Here is a 13,723-nt window from a genome sequence, read left to right on the forward strand (position 1 = left end):
AAAATTGTCAATCTCCACCCCTATTTGTTCTCTTTCTTCTTCTAGCACAGTGCATCAATCCCTCTCTCCTCCCACGTTCGCTTTACAATTCGCTATAATAGGTATCGAAACAAGCTACTGACCCCATTAAATGTAAAAAAATAAATACAGAGATTATTAATCAATTGCGGTCAACTAATTAGATACCACCATAACAAATTGTTCTTATTTATTTTATTGTATTTTTTAAAATGTCATTTTTTGAAGCCAAAAAAAAAGTTTAAAAATTAAGTGTTTGATTTGGCTAATTTAGACAACAATTTTTTTTTTAATTTTTATATACAAAACTAACCATGTTTGATAAGTGCTAAAAAAGTTACATTTTTCCCATATATTTTTTTCCTTTGATAAATTTTAATTTTTTTATTGTTATATTATTATTGTTGTTGTTGTTGTTGTTATTACTAATTTTGAGGATCTTTTATAGAACTTAAAAAGTAAATCAGAAAATGTCACTAAAGTTTAAAGAAATTCAAAATCCCACCTGATTTTTCTCAACATCTTTATATCAAAAATAAATAAATAAATAAAATGAACTCATAGATTAAGACCTTTGATTTGTCATTTGGACTAATTGCACTTTAAGAGTTCGTTTGGGAATTGATTATTTTAGTTAATTTTTTAAATTTTTTTTAAAAAATAAAAAATAATATGATAACTTATAATAATTTTTTTAAACTTTAATTTTTTTAATCTATTAACAAACAAGGCCTAAATGATCTTTTCACAAAGGAGAAATTTACAATGTGAACCCTTTTAAATGGTGCACATTATAAAAAGTTATGATTTTTTATGTTGAATGTTATAATTGTTTGTAATATGTGTTATGATATTTTATAATAAAGTTATAAATAGTGAATTTGTGATGTGTACCCTAAAGTTAGGCATGATAATATTATGACATTTTGTGATTTTTGTTACGACACTTTAAGATTTTGTTATAACATTTTGGGTTTAAATTATAAAATTTTATGAAAAATTATAAAAGATATATCATATACACCTTTTTATGGGTGCACATTGTAACATTTCCTTTTGGCAAATGGTAGTCTTTTGGTAAACTTGCCTAAACTTGAAGGTAAGTCTTATGTACCAACCACTTCTCTCATTAAATATTTATTATTATTATTTTTATGTGAACCATATGAAAGCTACTCCAAAAAAATAAAAATGAAAATAAAAATAAAACTTATGAAAGCTGCTTTAAGAGAATTTAATGTTCTTAACGTGGTTTTGGCTAGGTCGACCCTATTTATTTCAGTCGATTAAGGAGTGTTTGTTACACCCTAAATGATGATTTATTTTAATTGAAAAGTTTGTGTTAGATTGTTTAATGTAATTCTTACTTATATCTTATTAGGTGAAAATAGTTTAAATAAGTTAATTATCTAAAAGTCGAATTTTTCTTTTTATTATCAGTTTTAACCTATAATAAACTGCACCAAACAAGACCCAAGGGAGTATTTCAGATTTATTTTTTTAGTATTTTTTTGATTTTTAGTATAAAAAAAAATCATTCAAATTCATACAAAAATTATACTTTTGCATTCCACTTGACTAGAAAAATGAAAAAAAGTAAAAATAAAATTTTGAAATTTCTACTAAAGATGAAAATTTTGACTTTTTGTACTTTAAGAAATAATATTATTTTAGTATTTTTTTTCTTAAACAAAATTTGGAGTCCCGACTATCATACGGGTGAGTTTGGCATCTAATTAAAAAAAAAAACTCACACATTTTAGCTATAAAACAAAAAGAACATATTTTTATCATTTTTAGTTATTGCTATGATATCTTCATATATTAATTTATTGTAAATTTTAATATGCAACGATTTCTTTATATATTAATCTGTGTAAGTAAATTTTAATTTAAATTTTGTTAATGATTATATATGCAAATTAAAATTGAGATTATTATTATTATTTTATTTATTTATTTATTTAAATATGTATAGAAGTTCCGTGTTTGAAATTCCCCTAGATGCCATTTGGAAAAGAGATTACAAGTTACTTTTTGGTTTTTACACATCACCTCTTTATTTTTTTACACATTTTTAAAAAAAAAAATAAAAAAACTAAAAAAATTAACTTTTAACCTACTTCCCAAAAAAACTCATAATCAATCTTACCTTTTGGTCAAAACTTACTTGAAGAGCACTTTCCATTTTATAAAGTTCGTAGTTGCAATTACTTAAAATATATAAAAATAAAAAATAAAATCAACTTAATTTTGTCTTAATAGAACTTTTTTCAAAAAAAAAAAAAAAACTCATAAAATTTTAAAAATAATATAATAAAATAAAATAAGTCAATTTTTTTTTAGCTAAAAAACCATAAATCAAATAAGTTTACGACTAGTTACCCAAAGTAATGAAAGAATAGATTACATTTTCATATGATCTCCTCTTATAAATAGACTAAAAAATTGAACATTCTTCTTTTTTTTAATCACTTCTCCCCTTTTTTCTTTAACCCAGAATACATATAAATAAATAATTTTTTTATAAAATTTACAAATTAGGTTCAATTATAAAAATAAAAAATAAAAAGTCATATTATATTTTGTATTTGATAACGACGACAATAAAATCTCATTTTTAGTCATAATTAACGCGTTTGAACCTACCTACCTTTTAGATAAAGCCAAGAAACTTCTTTTCTCTCTCTCTCTCTCTCTCTAAAGATATATAACCATCTCTACATCTCTCTCTTTTTTCCCAAGAAATAAACAAACAATGGATCAGAAAGTTCTTCAATCAGAAACCCAAAACAATCACAAACCCAGCAACTCTCTCGTATGGGATTGTGGAAGCTCACTCTACGACTCTTTCGAGCTCAAATCCTTCGAACGCCAACTTCACTCTGTCATTTCTTCTAGAACCCTCTCCATGCCTCGCTTATCCGATCACCACCACCTGCCACCACTTCCGCCGCCGCAACAACCACCACAACCCATCTTCAAAAAATCCTCAAAATTTTCTCGGTTGTTTCACAAACTTCTTCGATCCATTTTCGGGCCCAAACAAGCGAAAGCAGGATCGCAAGATCCATTTTTTGCTCTGTTCGACGGGTCGGGCCCACTTTCGACCATTTCAGAAGTGCCGGAGAGTGGCAGCAGCGACAGGATTTCACCGGAGTTTAAGTTGGTGGCAGTGGCACCAGTGATAAGAAAGTCAACCTCTGAGCGGTTCACCGCTACCACTTCTATCGGTATTTCATGTGCTTGAAAGACCTAAAAGAAAAAAACTTTATATTATTGTGTTCATATAGTGTGTTTCTAATTATTTGTGTGTTTTAGAATGTTGTTAATTATTATTTAATGAGTTTTAGTTGATTATAATAGTTTTCAACTTTCGTTTGTGATATGTGAATTTTTTTTTTTTTTTTTTAAGATTTGTGATTCTTGTTAATTATATGAGAAAAAAAATTTCACATTAATTTTATACAAATTTTTACCAGAATGATACGGTAGCAACGTTATAATCATTAACAATTATTTTGGTAAATTATTTAGGGTTCGTTTGGGAAGTAGGTTGGCTTTTTGAATTTTTTGTGAGAGAAAGAATGTAATAATTATGGGTTGGATGTAATGTTTTGTTTTATTGGACTAAAAAACCTTCTTTTTTTTTTTTTGTGTGTGTGGCTATTTTAACCAAAAAAACCCCAAACCTAACTTCCCAAACGAGCTCTTATTTTGAATAATTAGGCCCACAATGCAGTTACGTTACTTTGTACAATTTTTTTTGTAGACTAATGTTTGGGGCCTCAACAAATTAAGGCTGGAATGCCTCCATTTTTTTTTTCTTCCTATTTGTTGGGTTGTGTTGGTTTGGTTGTTGTTTTTTCTGCATAAACAATATCAAAGTCATTTTAATTTCCTCGGAGTCTTCTTGATTTAAAATAAAAATATAATAGGGACTCGTACAAAATTATATAAAATTAATAAATTTTAACCAACAGCCTAACCGATCAATCAATTTTATTACTTAACCAGTCCAACCCAACTCACTCACCTTATCAAACCACATAGGCTGAGTTAGTGCGAGATGTCTTATTTTTTAGCACACCCCTACACATAACCACCCTTTCACAAAAACAAAAACCAAAAAAAAAAAAAATTCGAAGCATTCGTGTCTCGATTTGTCGAGACCCCTAGCACTGCTGTTATTTGTATTATATTAGTCAAATTATATGTGTAAACTCGTTTCATATGCCTTTTTTTTTTTTTTAATAGATGGTGAACTCATTTCATGTGCTTGAGAGACCTATAAACTTTGACTTGTGAAATAATATAATATATTATGTGTGAATAGTGTGTTTGTAATTATGTGTGCATTTTAGAATGTAGTTAATTATTATTTAATGAGTAGTGGTTTTGAACTTTGGCTTATCCTATATTGATATGGATGTTCTAAAGTATATAAAATTGTTGAGGTCAATATTTAGTTAAGAGGTTCGGTAAGGAACAGATGAAATGTCTTGGGTGTCATGTGAACCATCTTACCAATAAAAGGGGGCATTTTGATCATCAAACATTTTTTTTAAAACTTTTTTATTTTAGTTATTGATGGAGAATTGCAAATAAACTCGAGATACACATGATCATTTTCAAATTACACATATATTAAGATTAAGTAGTTTATGTCTCATGAGAATTGAACATGAGATTTATTGAAACAATAATGTTATATGCACAAAATTAAAACATAAAATGATGAACAGACCCACATAACACTCAAGATAGTTGTCAAATTGCTTATTATAATTTTTGTAAATTACACTTCCATATAATATATATATATATATAGTTAGTGATTTCTATTTGAAAGATTCCAGTTGATCATATGGCATCTGAGTTCTTGTTCATATATGTTGTACTTTGTGTCATGTGTTGAAGGTCTTCTAATTTGAGATGGGTATACCAAATTGTTCAATAAATTGTTCACATATATCAATTTCACTCTTTTTTTGTGTGTGTGTGTGTTGGGGGGGGGGTTGTAATAATCAGATGTTCAAATTAACTTGTGCTTAATTCTAAGTGCTTAAAGTTAATTTCACTCACTTCTCCTATTTGGTTATCGAATCTTTCCACTCTCTCTAAGATAATTTTTGGATTATAAATTTAAGTACAGATTTAGAAAAAGACGGAGAAAATGTGAAAAATATGAATGAATTATAAGTTTTTGTTTCTCCTTTTTTCATTCACTTTTTGAATTCATAATCCAAATATAGCATAAGAAAAAAATATGTGTTATCTTTAGACTATAAAAATTTCGAGTGATATAAAGGAATATTATTATCACTATTTCAACGTTGTTTTTTTAAATTTTTTTTCCGAATTTGTTCAAGCAGGGTGTGATATCGTTTTTTTTTAATTATTATTTAGATTCATATAATATTCAAAAAAAATAATTATTATAATTAGTTTGCTTGTTTTCATTTTTCAGAAAATTCTATTTTCTTATTTTCCGTGTTTTTTGTTTTTACTGAATTCTTTTAATATTTTAAGCAATTTTTTTACTTTTTAGACACACCTAACATAAATACAACTAAAAAGTAAAAAAATCTTTTAAAAATTCACTAAATACCAAAAATACAAAAAAAAAATATATAAGAATTCAGAACATTTTTTGTATTTTTATGTATTTATTAATTTTTTAAAATATTTTTTCACAATTTTTTTACTTTTTAGATACATCTAACTAAGGTGCATCTAAAAAAGTAAAAAAAATGTTTAAAATTTTAAAAATATTTACTAAAAATAAAAGAATATGAAAACAAAAAAACTCAGTTTTCAAAAAACTTAATCCAGAAAACTCAAACCAAACACACTAAATGGTGTGTTTCATTATTTTTTGAATTATGATAAATTTTACATATACCCATTGAATTAATTCATTTAAGAGAACATATCATATCATTTTCTAAAGGGTTATTTACATTTTTAGTAATCCTACCATCCTAAAAAAGAAAAAAAAAATCAGAAAAATATTAGAATTTAATGTCAGTGGTCAAGATTTACTTAAAATATTAACTTACAACAAAATTTTAAAATATGTACCATAAATTTAAATATTTTTCTGGTACCCACAAACTTTTTGAACTGTGATGGGGAAATGTAAATTTTTTTTTTTTTTGGCCAACGAGGAAATGTAATGGTTGGTTCTTACTTTAATCAGCCACTTGTGATTTTAGTACACAATTCTAGTATTTTTTTATTTTTTATTTTTTTTTTCCATATTACTTGCCATAATTTGGATCCACCCTTGTAAAAATTCCCTAAAATGGAGGGAACTGCAAAATTAAAAATATATATATAAATAAAAAATAAAAATAAAAATAAAAATAAAAATAAAAATGAATGGCTCTGATACGTAACATCTGATTTTGAAGCTATAGGGGTTGAGAAAAGTGATAACGACACATCATGTGCCAATAGTTAAGAACCTGGGCCAATAAAAACTAATGTGATATATATGGAAATTAATACTACTCTCTATGAAATTTGAATTATATATAAATCGACATATGCTCTAAGGGATTCTCCAATTCTCATTTGGACTAGACAAAAATTGTTGGGACTCATGGAATCTATTACGTGCCTTGTTTTGATAATTTGAACCATTAATTTTTTGAAACTCTTCGTATATATTATTCATAAAAAAAAATTAAGTCGATTTGATAATTGTAACATCTTTTTTTTATTGTTTTTGTCTTAAAAAAATGAATGTTATATTTTCAAAAGGACACTTGCCGTTTATTTATTTAGCGACAACATAATAAAATAAATATGTTACGATTATTGGATTTATCTAATTTTTTTTTATGGATAACATACACAAAGAATTCTAAAAAACCAATAATTTAGATCATTGAAATATAACCTATAGTGAGTCCCATATGTCTAAACAACGCCTCTCCAATCTAGATGAGAACTGGGGAGAAATCTTTCCCATTTTGTAATTAGTATGAACAGAGCCACGAAAAGTTCTAAAACCAAATTATAATATGGTGACAGATTTCTCTGTCTAAAAGTATATTCCTTATTGAAATTTTATTTTAGCAAATGACATTGTCGTCATGTCACTTTGTCAATAGTTATCTTTAGTATATTCCTTATTTATTTTATTTTTTTTTTACTCATATTTTTTAACCAAATAAGGATTTCTTGGTGAGGCACAAAAGTTACCATGCATGTAGTGGATCTAGAGAAAAAATCAGAGAATATTTAAAGGCTGACAATGTTTGGATTTTGAAATTCTATAAGTTTTTATAAAATTCTTAAAATTTCTTTAAAATTTCATGTAAATTATTTTTCTAAACCAAATGAATAAAATCAAACCATAACATATTGTCTATGTCGATTCTTCAATCGTCAAAATTAAAAAATTTAATTTGATACTAACCTTTCTTTCTGAGAGGGTAATTTTTGGGAAAATTGGGCCGAGCTTCGAGTTGGGTTGAGGCCCAAAACGCAGAGGACTAGGTAAAAAGGCCGTACTGAATACTCCGGCCTAGAGGGCAAGGTTACTCCGGCCTTGGGGAGACAAAGTTACTTCGACCCAAGGAGGTGAGTTTATTCCGGCTCAAGAAGAGATAGTTGCTTCGGCCCAAAGAAGAGTAAGGCTACTCCGGTCCAGAGACAACTCGGAGTAGGGCCGGTTTTAGAGTTAGTCCGGTCGCAGTATGTTCTGAGAGGACCGGTTTCAGAATTAGTCCGGTCGTGTCACAATCTGATTAGGTCGGTCAAAACTTGTTACTTGGAAGTTTGATCTAAGCACACCAAGGTTGAACAGGGGCAGCCGAAGTAATGAGTCAAAGGAGAAGACCGAGCTAAGGATAGTTCGGCCTTCTCTGTGGCTCAGCATAGCCAGTATTATTTCGGCCGTGTGGTAGTTCGGCTATGGAGAAAACCATCCCACTTGGTTTAAGCAGTGGGGGAGGGTGTGAAAGGATAAGCATTATCCTTAAGAGTATGAATCCTAGGAGGACTCTACATGGAGAAATACAAGTCCTACTAGGATTGTGCCATATGAAACTTATAAAAGCTCACAAGCATCACCTTGGAGGAGGTAATTGAACACAATCTTTCTGAGAACTTAGAGCTTTGTCTATCTGTCAAGTTTTCTGACTTAGGCATCGGAGAGGTTTCCGGCACACACCCGCCGGCTAGCTCACGTTTGTGTTTTCAGGTGACAAAGCGACGTCGTACGGAGAAGCGTGGACTTGGTCAACAGGATTATACGAGGAGAATTATTTCCTCCCCGTACAATTGGCGCCGTCTGTGGGAAGAACAGACAAGAACAAAAACCTCTTGACTAAGCTTCTCATTTTCTCATTCAATGGCACACATTGAAGACTTGCCGCAGTCCGCCGTCGACGGACTAACTCCAGAGGGGGGCGCAAGACGCGAAGGATTACCCTCTGTCCCTCCTATGGCGGATCTGGAGCCCCAACAACATAACTCCAGGAGGAGTGGCAGGGGAAGGCGGAATAGCAGCCCTCGTCACTCTCAGAGTCCTGACAGGCAAAGGAGGAGGATTGATCCTCAAGCCCTGGAAGATCGCGTGAAGGAACAAGATGAACTAATTCGAAGGATGGCGGCGGACATGGAGGCTTTAAAACGCCAGATGAAGACTAAAGATGTGGCGACAGGAGAGGGGCGCAAGCATAAGACGCCCCCTCGCCACTCAGAGAATCGTAGTAGGAATACTACGCCCTCCCAAGGAGAGAGCAGAAGCCTCAGGACAGGCGACACTCACTCCTTGTCCTCAAGGACTCGTCACTCTAGGTCTGAGAGGACGAGATCCGAAAGATCATACACTGAAGGAAGCACGTATTGGCCTTCACATTCACACCAAACCAGATCCAGACAAACCGAGCTACCCAGGTCATCCGACTTACGAACCGTGCTAGAAGAGAAAGCACGATGCAAGGAGGATGCCAGGGCAAGGGATCCACACCGAGTTTCAGCCTTACAACGGTTGGCTCCTTGGACGCACGGAAGCGTCGAGGTTGGAATGCCCATACCGCGACCGGCCTACGAACCAACGGACAAGGCATTGGCAAGACTACAGACTTCGCCGTTTGTCCCAGCGATCGAAAACGCACCCCTACCATCAGGCTTCCTTCAGCCGAAGTTCAATACATATGAAGGGAAGACGGATCCGTATTCTCACCTGAGCCACTTTCGCCAAGTCATGGCTGTGTACAGGCGAAACGAGGCCCTAATGTGCATACTCTTCCCATCAAGTCTGGGCGACTTAGGCTTGACTTGGTTCGAAAAGCTCCCAGAGGGCAGCATAGCCTCCTGGGCCCAATTGGCAGAAGCGTTCGTAACAAGGTTTCGGACAAATACTAAAACACCGGTGGAGATAGACCAGTTACTCTCCATCGACATGGGTGAGAAAGAAACCCTCAGATCTTACAACAGTCGCTACTGGGAGACATTCAACCAGATTGGAGACTGCCCCACCAATCTAGCCATTGCGCAATATAAAAGAGGCCTACCAGTAGGGAACCGACTAAGGGATTCAATTACCATGACGCCACCCCTCACCATGGAGGCCCTGATGGAGAGAGTGCATCAACACATCAGGGTAGAAGAGGATGGCGCGCGTGCTAAAGCAAAATCAAGTACGACCGCGGCACCAGAAAAGAAAACCCTTGCTAAGGTCAACACGGTTAACCGAAATAACAAGAACAGACGTGGCAGACGAGATAACGGAGAAGACCCAGACAAAAGATGGTTGAGAATCCGCACTGCCATAACAACGGTGTTCAAAAAACCAATATATCGGATTCTGAGCGAAATCAAAGACAAGCCTTTTGTCAAGTGGCCAGCCAAGCTAGGGGAAGGTCAGAAGAATTACGATGACAGATCACGGTGCACCTTCCACAAAGAAAAGGGGCACCGAACTGAGAATTGCACGCCACTAAGACAGCACTTGGAAGAATTGGTGGCAACAGGCCACTTGGATGAATACATTGAAGGAGGAGTGCAGCCGGCCCCCCAAGATCATAATGTCCATCCCAATGGAATGCCAAACGATGCACCACCTCAAGGCATTATCAATGTAATTCATGGAGTTTTTGAACCCGAGCGCGTATGTGAGCTCAGAGGTTCAATCAAGAAGGCTGAGCACTTTAGGGAAATATTGAGTGCCCAACCTGCCATCAAGAAGGGGAGGACAGAGGCAACAAACGTCATGACCTTTTCAGATAAGGACTTAGAACGAATCTACTGCCCCCATAATGATGCCCTGGTCGTCACTCTCCGAGTCAAGGATTTTGACGTCAAGCGGATTCTGATTGACCAGGGTAGTTCATGTGAGATCATGTATTACGACACATTCAAACAACTAAAGCTGCAAGACAAAGACTTGGCACCTGCAGTTTCTCCCCTGATTGGATTCAACTCCATGCCAGAGTGGCCTGTCGGCAAAATAATCCTTCCAGTCAGAGCAGGAAGTGTATCAAAACAGGTGGAGTTCTGGGTATTGAAGGTCCCCTCCACCTACAACATCATCCTGGGCAGAACATGGCTGCATGCCATGCGTTCGGTAGCGTCATCATACCATCAGGTAATGCGGTTCCCCAATGACGCCGGTATAATTGAAGAAGTCTATGGCGATCAGATCATGTCAAAACAGTGCTTCGCCACAGCGAATGGAAGCCGAGCTGCCAAAGGATACGTTCATTCGGTGGAAGAGCCAGAGAGTAATGAACTATTCGCTGACGTCGGCAAAGAGGCTGATCAGAAAGCGGTTGAAGACTTGGTGGAGGTAAAAATAGATGAGAAGAACCCGGATAAGTTCTTCTTGCTTGGCTCATCTTTGTCCAGCGCTGAGAGATTAGAGGTCTTGGAATTCTTGACCTCTAATATCGAAGTGTTTGCTTGGACACCTTACGACATGCCAGGCATTGATCCAAACTTCATCAGTCACCAACTCAATATCCACCCATCCGCCAGACCAGTCATTCAACGCACACGCAGATCGGCACTCCACCACGCCGAAATAGTGGCAGAAGAGGTAGGCAACCTACTGGAGGCAGGAGCAATAAGGGAAGTGCACTACCCAAGATGGATCTCCAACACCGTCGTAGTGCCAAAAAAGAACGGTAAATGGCGTGTCTGCGTCGACTACAAAACGGTCAACAAGGCGTGCCCAAAAGATAGCTTCCCTCTACCAAGGATAGATCAACTGGTGGACCTAACGGCAGGGCATAACCGTCTCAACTTCCTGGATGCATACAGAGGCTACCACCAGATCGCCATGCATGAACCAGACCAGGAGGTCACATCCTTCACAACACCAAGGGGGTTATATTGCTACAAGGTCATGCCCTTTGGCCTAAAGAACGCAGGGGCGACATTCCAAAGGATGGTCACCAAGATGTTTGAACCATTGTTAGGCAGAACAATGGAGGCGTACATCGACGACATGGTGGTCAAAAGCAAGGATGAGAATGACCATCTGAAAGACCTAGGCGAGATGTTCCAGATCCTGAAGAAACACAAACTACGCCTCAATGCGTCCAAATGCGCATTCGGAGTTGGATCTGGCAAATTCTTGGGCTTCCTGGTGACCAACCGAGGCATAGAAGCCGACCCCTCTCAGATCAAAGCAATCCAGGAGTTGGAGAGACCAAACTCAGTCAAAGAAGTGCAGCATCTCACTGGTATGGCGGCTGCACTCAACCGGTTCATAAGCAGATCGTCGGACAGACTACGACCATTCTTCCAAGCTTTAAAGGCCAAGTTTGAGTGGGATGAAGAATGCAACCGAGCTCTGGAAAGCTTGAAGGAGTACATGTCCTCCCCACCACTTCTTGTTACTCTAGTACCTGGTGAAGAACTCTTTTTGTACCTAGCAGTTTCTCAGCACGCAGTTAGCGCAGTGTTGGTTCGTGCAGAAGGAATACAACACCTGCCCATCTTTTATGTCAGCAAGACATTATTGGGAGCCGAAACAAGGTACTTGCCCTTGGAAAAACTAGCACTAGCATTAATGATGGCGTCCAGAAAGTTGGCGCACTACTTTCACGCCCACACCATAGTCGTCCTCACGGCCTTTCCACTAAAAGCTCTATTTGAAAGGGCGAACTTCAGTGGGCGAATTTTGAAATGGGCAGTAGAGTTGGGACAATTCGACATCAAGTTCCAACCCAAGACCGCAATAAAAGCTCAATCTTTGGCAGACTTCATCGCAGAGTTTACTCCTGGAAGTCATCATATCTGCCCAGTCGACCTGACTGACTCAACCGAACTAGGGACGGAAGTTGACGCCGGAACAGCGCAACCCCTAGTGGAAGGTAGTCTATCAACCGAACTAGGGACAGAAGTTGACGCCGGAATAGCGCAACCCCTAGTGGAAGGTAGTCCATCAAGCACAAAGGCAGACCATACTAAGGACAACAAGGAGGAGCCAAACAAAGGCTCACCAGCAGTTCAAACAGAGTACGAAGGGCAGACAGCCAACCTGGACTTTGAAGAAAACACCATTCTTGACCTCACGACATCGTCTGATCCTTCCACTTGCTGGAAACTATTCGTTGGGGAGATGTGGAAGCTCTTTGTGGATGGAGCATCCAACCGACATGGTGCAGGGCTTGGCATAGTCCTCATCTCTCCAGACGGCCTGGTTATAGAGCAAGCAATCAACCTTGGCTTCCCAGCATCCAACAACGAAGCAGAGTATGAGGCGCTTCTCGCAGGACTCAAGTCGGCACACTTCATGAAAGCAACCGAACTAATGGTGTACAGTGACTCACTGCTGGTGGTAAACCAAATTTCTGGCGAATACGAAGCAAAGGATGACAGAATGGCCAAGTACCAAGAGCTAGTCAGAACGGAGATCAAGAAGTTTGATGTGGTAAGGATAGAACAAATTGGCAGGGAGGAAAACAGCCGAGCGGACGAGCTAGCAGGCCTTGCCTCAATGGCAGATACATCAATCCCTCATCCATTACTCGTCGACTTCTTACCAAAACCAAGCATAGAAGACCCCGAAGCAGAAGAAGTGTATTGCGCAGAATTAGGGCCCTCTTGGATGGATCCCATCATCCTGTTCCTAAAAGACGGCATCCTACCAGAAGAGAAAAAAGAAGCCAACAGAATAAGGGCGAAGTCGCAGCGGTTTTGGCTATCTCCATCTTTGGCATTATATAAGAAGTCGTTCTCTGGGCCTTACCTCAAGTGCGTTCATCCCAGCAAAGTAGAAGCATTCCTGTTCGAAATACATGAAGGGGTATGTGGAAGTCATCAAGGGGGAAGGTCGCTCGCTTACAGGGCTATTTCACAAGGATATTGGTGGCCATATATGCAAGCAGACTCAGAGAAATATGTGAAGAAGTGTGAAAAATGCCAGAAATTCGCGCACCAAATACATCAACCAGCAAGAGAACTCCTACCTTTAACTAGCCCATGGCCTTTCGCAATGTGGGGCTTAGACATAGTAGGACCACTTCCAACAGCACCCGGAGGCAGAAAATTCTTTCTCGCAGCAACAGACTACTTCACAAAATGGGTGGAAGCAGAAGCATTGGCATCAATCAAAGAAAAAGATGTGAAGAAGTTCGTTTGGCAAAATATTATCACTCGGTTTGGCATACCAAAAGCACTGATCTCAGACAATGGAACTCAGTTCGACGGCAGAATCTTCAGAAGCTTTTGTGAAGAA

This window comes from Camellia sinensis, chromosome 2, assembly GCF_055761805.1.
Source record: "Camellia sinensis isolate YWXY chromosome 2, ASM5576180v1, whole genome shotgun sequence".
NCBI lineage: Eukaryota > Viridiplantae > Streptophyta > Magnoliopsida > Ericales > Theaceae > Camellia > Camellia sinensis.